Raw genomic sequence first — 12,488 nt, forward strand, 5'->3', positions numbered from 1 at the left:
AAGGCTTTCAGACAAATGCAAGAACCAGAGGACAAGATTCATGATGCTACACACCCTCTTTGTGGCTTCGGAGGAAGACAGATTTTGGCACTTGGCAAAATCACAATGTCAGTTACCTTCGGTTACGTCCACAACACAAGGTCTGAGCAGGTTATCTTTGACATTGTTGACATGGATTACCCATACAATGCAATCATTGGTCGAGGGACGCTTAATGCCTTCGAAGCCATACTTCATCCAGCGTACTTATGCATGAAGATACCTTTGGAGCAAGGGCCCATTGCTGTCCATGGAAGTCAAGAAGCTGCCAGAAGGGCTAAAGGGAGTTGGACAGATTCAAAGGCGACCCATAACATAGATGGAGCCAAAGCTTGTCAATAATATAAGCAAAAAAGAGAGAAGGCTGCTTCGGCAGATCAGCCGAAGCCTATGCTCTTATGTGAAGATATAGCAGATCAAAGGGTACTACTGGGATCTCAGCTATCTAATGAGTAAGAAAAGACTCTGTTAAGATTTTTGTTCAACAACAAAGATGTCTTCGCTTGGATAGCCAATGATCTTTGTGGTGTCAACAGAGATGTCATCGAACATTCACTTAATGTGGATCCATCTTTCAGGCCAAGGAAGCTGTCGGTACCCTAGAACAGGGGTACCCCTTACTACAGTATGAAGACACGGTACCCGCGCGGCTACCTCTAGTCGTGTGATAAACAGCACCCGACCCCACCACATGGATGGCTCTGGGGCCGCCGCATGGCCAGAGAGGATGATATACTCCAAGGTATCAACAGTGGGTCCGGACCCCCATGGGAAAGTGCCGGACCCCTGTATATACAGACCGGACCTCCGGGTAAGGTCCAGGACTTCCATGGGTGCAAACCGGGCCCTTGGGATGGGTTCCGGACCCCTCTGCGTGGGGTCCGGGCCACTCACGGCAGGGTCCCGGGATTCTGGGACAAAGAATACCCAGGCCTTAATCAAGGCCAGGCGGTGGTCCGGAGCCGACACGTGTCCGGACCATACTGTATGCGCCTCTGCTCCACACTCAGGCGGAGCCCCGATGCTGCCACGTGGCATGGTGCATGTGACGTAAGCCAACGGGCGGAGCCTGACATAAGGCCTCTGGGCCGCGCGGCCTCTGCATTTATTGCGGATAAGGCGCGCCGCCTGTCCATTCCAATGGCAGGTAATGTGCCGCCTCGGCATTTAATGAGCTCTGTCCATTCCACTGGCAGGCGATGTGCCGCCTCAGCATTTAATGAGCCCTGTCCACTCCGCTGACGGGCGGCGACCAGGCCATCTTGCAGGCGGCATGCCTGTCCATTCCATTAGCAGACAGTACGCCCATGCTGCCGTGTGTACTACGCTCATCATGACTTGCGCGTTACAAAGGAAGCAGCCGCGACATATCAATACTGTATGCACTATGGACATTATGGCGCTCGAAGATCGCCCAGACGTTACATGCATTAGTTACTTCCTTCCATTTTGCCACTAGGCCCACATGTCAGGGCTCAGTATCCTTGTATGTGCCTCCCTTGAGCTATAAAAGGGAAGGCACACTACGTTACAAGGCAGATCCAACTTACACACGCTCAGACACTCACTTAGACTCTCGGACTCACAAGTTCATACAAGCTCTCAAGCTCAATACAACACACAGTAGAGTAGGGTATTACGCTCCGGTGGCCTGAACCACTCTAAACCCTTGCGTGTTCTTGTGTTCATCCCGAATCCATCTAGCAGGCAAAACGCTTAGGCCCCTCCTCATCTTAGGATTTAGGGCGGGTGCATTCCGCCACCCGGCCGGAGAATTTCCTCTCTGACATTTGGCGTGCCAGGTAGGGGGTCTTGGCATTAGGTTTTTGCTTGTTTTTCTACTCGACACCATGGTCCACATCGTCGAGCACCATGATTTCATGCCCGAGGACTTCCTGGTGGAGGAAGAGGCTGCGTCTTCCACACCATGGACCACCAACCGCCCTGCGCCTGGTGCTGCTGCTGTGCACTCTGCGCGGCAGCACACTCCTGCGCAAACGTCCAGGGCGTCAAGGGCTACGCCTGGGGCGTTGTCTGCAGCCAGGGAGTTGCTACGCCACCCTCCTAGCCGGGGGCCATGAAGCAGTGGCGTGACGATGTCGACCATCTGCTCGGCATGGCGCACTCTGGCTCAGCCAGGCCCAGGCCTCGGTCGTCCAGGCGTCAACATGAGGCGTCAGCGTCAGTGCGCTCACCCTCGGTGAGGGCCGCACTGATTGAGGACCTGCGGGCGAAGCTCAACCGCAGGCGTGCGAGAGAGGACGCTCCAGTCTCTCTGGAGAGGCCTAGTGACCTGCGGGCAGAACTCAACCGCAGGCGTGCGGGCGAGGATGCCCGCGTCTCTCTGGAGAGGGCGTGTGAGCACCGACAGAATGTCGAGGGTCGCAACCTCGACTACGACTTCACTGAGGTTGCACCACAGACTCCCACGGGTGCCCGAATTCAGGCGGGTGTCCCGTTGGCCGGCGTGGGCTGCGCCGCACTGGCAGATCATCTCCACGCGGCGACTTGGCCATGCAAGTTCTGGCCACACCTGTCGGAAAAGTACGACGGTACGTCAAACCCGTCGGAATTCTTGCAGGTTTACGTCATCGCTATTACGGCAGCAGGTGGAGACACTGCCGTAATGGCAACATACTTCCATGTAGCCTTGTCTGGGCCAGCCTGGACCTGGCTCATGAACCTTACCCCAGGATCGATCTACTCCTTGGAAAAGCTCTACGCGCGGTTCACATCGAACTTCGCTAGCTCTTATCAACAGCATGGCGTGGAGGCTCACCTCCATGCAGTGAGGCAGGGACCCGGGGAAACTCTCTGGGCTTTCATCTCCCGCTTCACTAAGGTACGAGGAACTATACCCCGTATCATCGATGCTTCCATCATCTCCGCCTTCCGCTAGGGGGTACGTGATGAAAAGATGCTAGAGAAGTTGGCCACACATGACGTGGAAACTGTCACCACACTCTTCGCTCTGGCCGACAAGTGCGCCAGGGCCGCCGAGGGCCGTGCATGGCACTCAGCACCACAGACCGGAGTTGCCCAAACGGGTGGCTTGGGTGCCGTCACCTAAGACGACAAAAAGAAGAGGAAGAAGAACTGCGGCCACGAGAAGCCACAGTCTACCGCTCCGATCATCGCAGCTGCGACTGGGGGCCAGAGTGAGCGCAACAAGCGCCCCCGGCCATAGGGAGGCAACAGCGGCACATGCCCTGTGCACCCCAATAGTCGCCATAATGCCTTGGAGTGCCACGAGATCATCAAGCTCACAAAGCGCGTCAGCGAACGGTACGAGCAGACCTCCAAGGATGGCTCCCCACCCCGTTGCAGGCCTGGCAAGGAGAGGGTCGACGACGTTGATGTGGCCGCAGGGGAACGAGAACTCGAGTATCAGTCACCCGAGGGGGATCTCAAGGACGTCTTCACTGGAGACTCCAATTCCGGTGACGACGGCGACCGCCGCAAGAAGATGTACGTGATGTACGGCGGGAGCTGGGAGCTCACCTCCCGTAGGAACGTCAAGTCCCTGCGACAAGAGGTCCTTTCGGTGGTCCTAGGGGTCCCGAAGGCTGCTCCGCATCAGCAGTGGAGGAGCACCACTATCTCCTTCGGGGCATCTGACTGCCCCGAAAACATGGCAGGGTCGGTGTACTACCGCTCATCACCGCTCCTGTCATCGCCAACATGCGGCCGCACCATGTTCTGATTGACAGAGGGGCCGACCTCAACGTCATCAGTCATGCTGCATTCAAGCAGCTGCAGATCCTAGGGTCCCGGCTGGGACCCTCTCGCCCATTCTCCGGAGTGGGCCCACAACCGGTGTATCCCCTTGGGAGCATCGCACTCCCGGTAACATTTGGGACTGAGGAGAACTTCTGCATGGAGAACGTCCTGTTTGACGTCGTGGAGGTTAACCTCCCCTTCAACGCCATCATTGGTAGACCGACCCTGTACCGGTTCATGGCCATTGCCCATTATAGGTATTTGGTCCTCAAGATGCTGTCTCCAGCCGGGGTCCTCACTGTGCGGGGCGACCACGCCGTTGCGCTCGCGGCTATGGAGAAGCTGCACGCCCTGCGACAGAAGCTGCGCGCCCAGATGACAGAGGGAAGAACCCCTCGACCTCCGGCACCAAGGCGCCTACCAAGGTGCCAAAGGTGCGACCATCCGAGGTAGACGACGTCCCCGTCAAGGCCATCCGGCTCTGCGCAGATTCCCCCCAGACCACTCGCATTGCGGGTGATCTGGAGGAGAAATAGGAACACGCGCTCGTCGCCTTCTTCCAGGCAAATGCCGACGTGTTCGCATGGGAGCCATCGCAGATGCCTGGGATCCCTAGGGAGGTGATCGAGCACCATCTGAAGATCAACCCTGACGCCAAACCGGTGAGTCAGAAGCCTCGGAGACAGTCCGTTGAGCGGCATGACTTCATCCGAAAGGAGGTCCGGAAGCTGCTAGACGCCTGTTGGGGTCGTGCTTCGGTGCGCCGAAGGTCTCACACGAAGAAGCAGCTTCGGCTGAAGTCGTCTCCAAGAGATGGCCGAAGGTCCCTTTTCATGGAGCTTCGGCGTTTTAAACCGACATAGAGATAGAATGACCTTTTTATACATATAGGTCTGAGTCAATGCTGTAAACTTTTGCAAGGGGCATAATTGTAATTTGTCACAGGCTGCGACCTGTGCCTATAAATAGATGAACAGTACCTCTGTACTGTTCACGCGAACCTGTCATTTGCTTTCGCACCACGCTTGTACTTTTGCCTTCCGCAGGACCGAAGGTACATTTGTAATTCAAAGTTATTTACATTCATTAAAACGAGTAGAGATAATTCTATAACAATACTTAAATGTTTATTTCATACTCTATGATTTATGTAAATGCTTCATTCTTCGTTGTTATGCTTACGAAGGTATGTCCTTCGTAACCTTCGTCCGAGATGCTTTATATCCCGAAGGGATATATCGTTATGGAGGACGAAGGACCTTAACACTTAACATTTTTTGTGTTGCCTTGTTCTTAATTCTTAGCATTTGAGAACAAGTAGCTGCTTCGGCTTCGAAGCTGGTGCTCCCGATAACAGGCGGTTCTTGCTCAGAGCCAGCTAACAAAAAGCAGAAGAAGGAGGCTCAGAGAAGGGTGCAGCATGTTGGAGTGCAGGGACCCTTCATTAAGTCAAAATGGTCTCATATTCCAATTACCTTCTCTCAGGAAGATCTTCAGCTCAAGGACTATCCCCACAACGATGCTATGGTCATTTCTTGTGTGATCAAAGGGTTTCTGGTTCACAATGTCCTAGTTGACACAGGCAGTGCAGCTGACATTATATTTGCCAAAGCCTTCAGACAGATGCAAGAGCCTGAAGACAAGATTCATGATGCTACGCACCCTCTTTGTGGCTTCGGAGGGCGGCAGATTGTGGCACTCGGGAAGATTACCATGCCGGTAACCTTCGGATTTGTTAATAACACAAGGACTGAGCAAATTATGTTTGATATTGTTGACATGGAATACCCCTACAACGCCATCATTGGTCGTGGTACCCTAAATGCTTTTGAAGCAATTCTTCACCCAGCTTATCTCTGCATGAAGATACCTTCGGACCAAGGGCCTATTGCTATTCATGGGAGTCAGGAAGCTGCCAGAAGGGCCGAAGGAAGCTGGACTGATTCCAAGGCAATCCATAATATAGATGGAGTTGAAGCTTGTGAACAGTACAAGTTCAGGAGGGAAAAAGCAGCTTCGGCTGATCAGCCGAAGCCCATGCTGCTGTGTGAGGATATAGCAGAGCAGAAGGTGCTATTGGGCTCGCAATTATCTGAAGATCAAGAGAAAACCTTGATAAGGTTTTTATTCAACAATAAAGATGTTTTTGCATGGTCAGCCAATGATCTATGTGGAGTGAATCGGGATGTTATTGAACATTCGCTCAATATTGACCCATCCTTCAGACCCCGCAAGCAGAGGCTTCGGAAAATGTCTGATGACAAGGCCGAAGGGGCTCGCAACGAAGTAAAAAGACTCCTAAGTGCAGGAGTTATCAGAGAAGTGAAGTATCCAGAATGGCTAGCTAACACTGTTATGGTGAAGAAGGCCAATGGAAAGTGGAGAATGTGTATTGATTTCACAGATCTCAACAAGGCTTGTCCGAAGGATGAGTTCCCGCTGCCAAGGATAGACTCTTTAGTTGATGCAGCAGCTTCTTCGGAACTCATGAGTCTCCTGGATTGTTACTCAGGCTATCATCAAATCTGGATGAAAAAGGAGGACGAGCCGAAGACTAGTTTCATAACCCCAAGTGGTACATATTGCTATCTTCGGATGCCTGAGGGGCTTAAGAATGCTGGAGGGAGTTTCAGCAGGATGACTGCGAAGGTTCTCCAATCTCAGATAGGCAGAAATGTGTTGACCTATGTTGATGACATTATTGTAAAAAGCACGAAGCAAGAAGACCATATTGCTGATCTGCAGGAGACCTTCGCCAGCTTCAGACAAGCTGGTCTGAAGCTGAATCCAGAAAAATGTGTCTTCGGAGTAAAGAAGGGTAAGTTCCTTGGATGCTTGGTTTCAACAAAGGGAATTGAAGCTAACCCAAATAAAATCGAAGCTATACTTCGAATGGAGCCACCAACCACAAGGAAGGGGGCCCAAAGATTGACAGGAAGACTGGCATCTCTTAACAGATTTATATCCAGATCAGCGGAAAGAAATCTACCCTTCTTCGAAGTGCTAAAATCAGCTGAAGTCTTTCAATGGGGCTCAGCTCAGCAAAAAGCTTTCGAAGAACTCAAGCAATACCTGATAGATCTAACAACATTAACTCCACCAATGCCAGGGGCTCCTCTGTTGTTGTATGTGGCAGCTTCGCACTCAGCAGTAAGTGCGGCACTTGTGCAGGAGAAGTTTGATGGACAAATCAAGAAGCAGGTCCCAGTATATTTTGTATCTGAGGTCCTTAGTGTCTCAAAGAAAAATTATACAGAACTGGAGAAGGTGTTGTATGCCGTTCTAATGGCATCCAGGAAGCTTCGGCATTATTTTCAGGCATATAATATTATTGTTCCTTCTTCGCAGCCGTTGAAAGATATCATGAGAAATAAAGAAGCTACTGGCCGAATTGGAAAATGGGCTGCGGAGCTTAATGAATTTTACATTGATTATGTGCACAGATCCTCGATCCAGTCTCAAGCATTGGCAGATTTTATTGCCGACTGGACGCCAGGGGCTCAGGGCGAAGAAGCGAATAAAGATGCCGAAGCATGGACAGTGTTTTGTGATGGCTCCTGGGGAACCTTCGGAGCAGGAGCAGCTGCTGTTTTGGTTTCACCATCCAAGGTTAAAACTTGCTATGCAGCAAGACTGGACTTCAGCTGCACAAATAATATTGCTGAGTACGAAGCCCTGCTCCTGGGACTTCGGAAACTAAAGGCGATGGGGATCAGGAGGGCGATTCTTAAAACTGATTCTCAGATTGTTTCGGGTCATATTGACAAAAGTTGCAAGGCTAAAGACCCGAAGCTTGAAAAATACCTAGATACAGTCCGAAGGATCGAAGCTTCCTTCGAAGGATTTTCTGTCAAGAATATCCCTCGAGGGCAAAATGAACATGCTGATTTGTTAGCCAGGTCTGCAGCACAGGGGCTGCCGCTACCTTCGGATGTATTCTTCGAAACAATAAAGGCACCTTCAGTGGAGTTACTTGAAAGAGCAGTTCTTACTATTTCTCCTGTGTACAGTGAAGATTGGAGAACTGAAATAATTTCTTACCTTCAGGGCAACTTCCTATCAGATGACGAAGCTTATAATAAAAGAATAGAGGCAAGAGCTCGACCGTATATCATTATAGAAGGGGAGTTATACAAGCACGGAGTTTGTGCACCGCTGCTCAAGTGCTTGTCTAGAGCCGAAGGTATAGAGTTGATGAAGGAGATACATGCAGGTCTTTGTGGATCCCACATCGGATCCAGGCCGTTACTTGGAAAAGTGTTCCGTCAAGGATTTTATTGGCCGAAGGCAGCTTCGGATGCAGCTGAGTTAGTTAAAAAGTGCGAAGGTTGTCAGAAATGTGCAAGAGATCAAAAACAACCTTCGTCTTTGACACAGCTAATACAACCCATCTGGCCATTGCAAAGGTGGGGCTTCGATTTGCTAGGCCCATTACCACCGGCTCAAGGCAATCTGAAATATGTTGTAGTTGCTGTGGAATATTTTTCCAAGTGGATTGAGGCGAAGCCATTAGCTACAATAACTTCGGCCACTGTCCAAAAATTTTTCTGGCAGAATATTGTCTGTCGCTTCGGAGTGCCGAAGGCTATAACCGTAGATAATGGAACACAATTTGACTCCGAAGAATTCAGAAATTTTTGTGATCAAATTGGCACGAAGATCCACTTTGCGTCAGTCAGGCACCCGGAGTCGAATGGGCTTGTTGAAAGGGCCAACGGCATCATAATGACAGGAATAATGAAGCTAATCTTTAATCAACCAAGGGGAAAGTGGCCAGATCAGCTTACCAAAGTGGTATGGAGCCATAACACAACAACATCAAGATCTACAGGCTTTACCCCATTTAAGTTGTTATTTGGTGACGAAGCAATAACCCCAGAAGAAGCCAAAGCTGGATCAATAAGAGTGGTAGCTTCGGCAGAATCAGGTCCCGAAGATACTTGTCTCGTGGAAAAAGATGCCTTAGAAGGGATCAGGCTTCAGGCCGTGGAAAATATCAATAAGTACCAGGCTGAAACAGTTAAATGGCGAGATAGAAAGGTCCGGCTAAAAAATATTGAGCCAGGACACTTGGTGCTTCGGAGAGTGGCCAATCCGGATACAGTGGGCAAATTGCAACTGAAATGGGAAGGGCCTTTCTTAGTAGCATCTTCGTCAAGGCCTGGTTCGTACAGACTGAAGGACATGGATGGCAATGAAATTCCAAGATCTTGGAATGCGGATGAGCTTCGGCGGTTTTATGTATAACTCGATGTAATTTTGACTTTTCTTTTCTTTTTCATGGCACCCTTTTCCTTTCTAAAGGGGGAGAAAGGTTTTTAATGGGGCCATCTTATGTAATTTCCTTTTTAGTTTTATAAGAGCAAAATCCCCCAAAGAATGTAAATGTAAAAGCTGAGAGCGCACCATCGAGTGCCGAAACTAAAAAAGAGAAGAAGCTCCAAAGACGTCCCTAAGGGGATGCAGAGCTCACAGCGAAAAGTCAACGCTGATTCCGCCGAAAGTAAAAGGCGAAGAAGCTCCAAAGTCGTTCCTAAGGGAATGCAGAGCTTATACCGTCTAAGTAAAAGACGAAGAAGCTCCAAAGACGTCCCTAGGGGGATGCAGAGCTTACAGCGAAAAGTCAACGCTGATACTGCCTAAGTAAAAGGCAAAGATGCTCCAAAGTCGTTCCTAAGGGAATGCAGAGCTGACGTGTGTTTTGCTCCTAAGAAAATAATGGATGAGTGTGGCTTCGGATATACGCTTCGGACATTCATTTGCACATTACATTACATCATGGCATTTGCATACATAAGCATTCATTCATAGCATTTATGTACCAAAGTGGTTGCTTCGGCAAAAAAGAGAATTGGTTTTTTATGAATTGTTGTGTAAAAGTAAAAGCTTCGGCAGAAGGAAGAAGTAGTCTTTTATGTTTTGCTATGTAAAAGCTTCGGCAGAAAGAAGAAGTAGTTTTTTATGTTTTGCTATATGAAGAAAAGCTTTGGCAAAAAGAGGAAGCGGCCGTTTAGGCTTCGTTGTGTACGAAAAGAAGGGAAGGTGTTTTTTCGCCTTCGGCTCAAAATACTGATTTCGTCCACATCAAAGCGACTCAATCGAAGGGTAAGAATATATTACAAGGTATGTACAAAGTTCCTTGAGAACAGTTCAATTGTATTTACAAAACTTGTTACAAAAGTATCCTGAGTTTTTTCCTATAGTACATTTCTACTGATCTTCATTAAGCTTCAGCTTCGGCGACAGTTTCGGCGACATAACTTAGGCATCATTTTCACCTTCGTCATCCTACATAAATCAAGGAATCGTGAGTAAAAATCAAGTGCAAAGAAAAAGGTAAGTACGAAGTATTATTTCTTACTGGTTCAAGATGACTTCGGGCTTCGTCTCCAGCTTTCTCTCGACCGCCCTTTGTCCATACCATTTTTATAAATCTATTGGAGATACTTCGGGCGAGGTCGGGCATATCATCCAGGATTGATGAAGATAAGGTGAAATTGGGCCTGTTGACAACTTTTCCATGTTCGCAGCCGGCTTTCAGAAATGCAGCAGCGGTACCCTGAGAAGCTACCCAGGCACAGAAGTCGCCGTGCCCGGCTATAACTTCGTCAAGCTCTTCGATTTCAGCTTCAATATGATCGAAGGCCTGGGGTAAATTTTCCGCCGAAGGGTTAAATTTCCCACTGCTGGCTCCAACAGAGTAAAATATCTTCTTTAATCGTCCAATACAATTATTGCCAAAGTTCAAGCATTTGTCTTGAAGGCTTGTTAATGCTTTCTTCAATTCTGAGCTGGTCTGGACTTCGGCTTTAAGCTTCGAATTCAGTTCTAGCTTCTCCTGATCAAATTGTTTTGATTGATTGATAAGCTTCGAATTTAACTCTAATATTTTAGCCTCAGTTTCAGCCAGCAAGCCTTCGGTCGATTGGAGCTCGAAGTCTTTCTTTTCAATGATGGCAGATTGCTCTTTTATTTTGCTTTCCAAATTTTCAATTATAGCTTCGTGCTTTTTGTCCTCCAAGTCTTGTTGCATCTTCAGAGCTTTGCTCAGTAGCATGCTCTGAACAGAGACAATTTATGTTAAGTAATATTTTCATTGTTAACGGCAATAAAAACCAGAGAAAAAGGTTGTTTACCTTGAAGTTGGAATAAAACAAGCTGCCGACGATATGTTGTCGTCGGTAGCGGCTGATGTCTGTCTCTAGCTTCGGAAAACCGATACTCTTCGATAGAGTACCGATTACCTTAGCTCCAGTCTGGTCTCGAATACAGCCTAGTTTTTCATCATCTACACCCCCAAAGAGGAGGGCACCTGACTTGTAGCCGCAAGACTTGGCGTAGTCTTTAAGTTCTTCTATTTCGTCCTTCGTCAGTTTTTGCCCAACTAAGTTCTGGAAAGAGTAGGCTTCGTCGTCCGAAGGGTCTTCGGCTATTTCTTTTCCTTTCTCAGGCACTGTGGCCATGGTTTTTTCAGTAGTAGCACCAGCTTCTTCCGCAGCCATGTCTTCCAAAATCTTGTTGATATTCTTAATCGTGGTTTCTAAGTTTGTATCTTCGGCTGTAGCGGCTTCGGCAGCCGCGACCTCCGAAGCTACGCCTTCGACGATTGCCGTACCTTCGGCAGCTGCCGTTTTTTGAATTGATGCCCTTGGCGGCGTCTTGTCGATAACCTCAGTTACCGCAATAATTCTTTGCCGTTTGGGTTTGTTTATCTTCGATTGATCCGGCTCGTCCACCTTTGCAAAAAGCTTCGTCAGTTGGAGCCCTAATGGACTTAGCTTCGTAGGCATGGGTTCAGTCATTACCTTTAAAATTTCCTCCACGTCGCTGGTAGAAGGCTGTGTGGGGGTCCCCTCTTCTTCGGGTGATTTGCGCTTCGGAGCAGATATTTTTCCTTTTTTGAGAATTTTCTTCTCCTTTGCTGGTCTTTCTTCATCCGTGATCGGAGTTTCGGCTATTCTTTTTCTTTTAAGGCCCTCGGCACCCTTGTTCAATTGTTCATAGTCTGGGTATTCGAAGCCTAGGGCGTCAAGCACTCGGTTCAACCTTCGTTTCGGTCGGGCACCGAAGGCTGCTGTCATTAGTTGATCCTCTTTTTTGGAGTAATTCCCCAGGATTTCGTTGCACATCACCTCAATAGTGTCTAACCATTCTTTGCAGGGTTTTTTGAAGAACTTCTTGAACTTGAAGTAATAGGGAAGCCGGACAAGCTCCCCCTTCTTCTTCTCTCCCTCCAGCTTCGGCATCTCCCACTCTTTTAGAGTAGGGAAAATTCTGAATGCCAAGAACTCTTGAACTAGATCCCTGGTGCCAATATGTTCTGAGATAATTTCAAATTCACCCAGAGCAGCCCAGGTGGGACCTTTTAGGTCGCCAATATGGCATTGCGGCCTTGTCTCTCCGAAGATTAACTCCAGAGGGCTTTGTACCAATTTTTCTTTGCCTTCATCGACTTTTACATAAAACCACTCAGATTTCCAACCTGCTGGCCATTTGCTTCGGTAGCTGATGACAGGACACTTTGTTGTCTTCCGGTAGGCAAAATTATAGCAACCGAAATTATCATGAAGCCCATCTTTTCTGGCTTTTGTTTGGTAATGTAATTCGTGAGCTCGGCAGAAGCTGTCAGCAAATGGTTCCACAGCTTGGCTTCGGAGGGCCCAGATATAAACATTGAGCCTAACGATGGCGTTAGGAGTCAATTGATGAAAGTAGATACCAAACCTCCT

The sequence above is a fragment of the Zea mays genome, chromosome 4 (genome assembly GCF_902167145.1).
Source record: "Zea mays cultivar B73 chromosome 4, Zm-B73-REFERENCE-NAM-5.0, whole genome shotgun sequence".
Taxonomy (NCBI): Eukaryota; Viridiplantae; Streptophyta; class Magnoliopsida; order Poales; family Poaceae; genus Zea; species Zea mays.